Genomic DNA, 3,063 nt, shown 5'->3' on the forward strand with positions numbered 1-3,063 from the left:
AAAACCAGAGAGTCCCTCATAGTCAACCATAGAGCTAAACAAAAGTAGAATATCCCTTGAGTACCATAGAGATATATTGTTTTTTTAAAAAAAAAAAAAAATCAAGAGCTCTACACAGCTCTCACTTCCTCTTTTAATTTAACTCTTCTAAATGAGGGGTAAGCGGTTAAAAAAAAAGTACATAAAACAACAAAGAGTCTCGTGGCACCTTAAAGAATAGCACGTTTATTTGAGCACAAGCTTTCGTGGACTATAGCCGACTTCATGAATAGAGCATTAAACAAATTCATGGAGAAGAAGGCTATTAATGGCTACTAATCCTGCTAAATCCAGTATCAGAGGCAGTGTGCCTATGTACACCAGTTGCTGGGGGGGACGTGGAGCGGAGGATGTTGTTGCATTCATGTCCCGTGTGTGGGTTTCCTGTGGGGAGCTGGTTGGCCGCTGCGTAAACAGAGTGCTGTACTAGATGGACATTTGATCCGATCCAGCATGGCTTTTCTTATGTTCTTACGTGCTTATGGGGAGTTTCAGGTTTATAGACAGTCCGTATTTGGGTGGAACAGTGGGAGGGAAGAATGGTAAACAGAAGGAAATTAAATGCAAAAAGTGACAATCTCACAACAGTGGTCATTCACAGTAGAATCAATGTGCACAAAATAATATGAAAAGGACAGAGTTAGGGACTCCTCTGTGTCGTGGTGTTTTCAAATCATCATATCCCTCTCCACTGATATAGATAGATAGATAGATATAGATATAGATATAGATAGATCACTCCACTTCCTCATTGGACTAGAATCCCTGGGGTGTGTTTATTTGTTCAAGAAGAAGAAAGGTAACTAGTGAACGCGATAAGGAAGCCGACAGACGTCAAAAGCTTAAGTTAAAGTTGTTTTGGTTATAAATGAGAAAGAGCCGCATTTTGGAAATGTAGTGCTGCTATCTTTGGGCAAGCCAAGCAATGCTGTTCCAGTCGGACAGAATTTAAACTAAAGAAACTGGCTTGCTGGGGGATGCTGGAAGTTTTAGTCCAACACATCTGGAGGGAACCAGGTTGGGGAAGGCTGGACTAAAGCAAAGTTTTTCTCCCTGTTCACTGATGTGATTGGCCAGAGCGATGGGGATGGGGTAAAGTTTGTGATTGGACAGTTAGAAGGTAGATGGACCAGCATGAAGAGGAGACTTACTTGGCCAGAAAAAAAGAGGAGAGTGGTGAACAGAGCTTTACGAGATTGACAGAGCAATCCCTGGCATGTCTACTCAGAAGTACGTCCCACTTGGTTATATCAAACGTTAGTATAACTTAAGTCCCATTCATGTCAATGGGTCTACTCTAACATTGGATAAACAATATTACATGTGGCATTCAATCTTCTGGGACTTTTTTGTTTTTGTTTTACTTTCTGCTCACGTTAGTTTCTGATCAAGCTCTTAACCATTTAATAAAGTACAGTTTGTTCCAGATGAAAAGGTTATCTCAGGGTAACTGGCCATATAAACATAGGAAATGAAGTCACGGAAGTCAAATGAAGAACTCCAAAGCATTCCAGTGTATATGTGGGCTACCAGATACCCATTAACACCTGCATTTTACAGATTAAAATGTGTTGAATTGGTACCTTGAAATGTCAATGCTTAAATTACAGTACCGAAAATGATGTTTTGACTCAGTGCTATGAAGGACAAATGTGTTTGCCCATATTTTTGTTGGTGAATAAAACCCAAGGTCACCTTGTCCTTGTTTTCCTATCAAGCCTTTTTATCAAATACTAACAATCTCAGTGTCAAAGTACACTTAGTCATCAGCCCAGTTCTGTGATGTGAAACTGACAAGGCTAGCCCAAGATATTTTGCAGCCTGAAATGGAGCAGCAAATGACATTTTTCTTCCACCCCAAGTCAAGGTGCATAGTATCCCCAAGGCTAGCTAAATTTGTTTTGGCACCTGAAGCAGAAAAACCCACAAGCACCATTACCAATCTCTCTGGCAGTAAAAATACAACAGCAATACATTAAACAATTAACCATTTACTGACTTTTCATGACCACCCCCTCCAAAACAGCAACCTGAGGTAGCTGCCTCACTCCGCTTAATGGCAGAGCTAACACGCTAAGCATGAGCAAGTTAATTAAATGATAGGTTTTCCCCCCTAGCTTTGACCATCTACCTGATTGCCACCTTTCCCTGTATCCATTGGCTATCAATGCCTACTAGTCATGAGGGCTATATATTAGCTCCAGTATTGGAGGCTGCATATCTCTAAATACCAGTTGTTGCGAAGCATGGGCAGGAGGGTGCTGTTGTGCTCATATCTTGCTTGTGGTCTTCCCCTGGGCATCTGGTGGTTGGCCACTGTGTGACCTTCTTTTCATGTTTGCATATAGGAATCAACATAACTTAGTGTAGGCTTCTCTTTTAGATTTTGTATATTTCAGTATCATATATATATATATATATATATATATATATATATATTTGTATTTTGATTCTTTGTAAATTGCCCTGGCAATTTGTGTGAAGCGCCATGTAGAAAACTTTAAAATTAACACATAAATAAAGTCCTTCTGGCAAATTTGTTCAGAACAGACTCTGTAACTGTCTTTATGGAAGAATACTTTCCAAAAACATGGAAAAAGCAAGCATGGGAAAAGACATAAGCATATGTCAGCTAGTTCCTTGCTGTAAACAGGATGGATTGACAGGTGGCTGAACAAAATAGAGTAGATCAAGAGCAGTCTTCCCCAAAATGATGCCCGCCATGTATTTTGGACTACAATTCCCATCAGCCCCAGACAGCATGACCAGTAGTCTAAAAATAAAACAAACGTGGTGAACACCAGGTTGGGGAAGACTGGGTTATAGGCTTGGTTTCAAAAACATAGGAGAAACACCAGAGAGAACTGAGTCTATCAAAAACGAGAAAAGTTAGAAGTTAGGCTTTTGCATCAGGATATATAATCTCCTGATGGTTAACACTGATGCTTAACACTGTTCTGCCGCAAGGGGGCGGTGTCCCTCACGTTGCCACGCAAATGTTTGAGGCTACGTGACAGCTCTCAG

Source organism: Elgaria multicarinata, chromosome 3 (genome assembly GCF_023053635.1).
Source record: "Elgaria multicarinata webbii isolate HBS135686 ecotype San Diego chromosome 3, rElgMul1.1.pri, whole genome shotgun sequence".
Taxonomy (NCBI): Eukaryota; Metazoa; Chordata; class Lepidosauria; order Squamata; family Anguidae; genus Elgaria; species Elgaria multicarinata.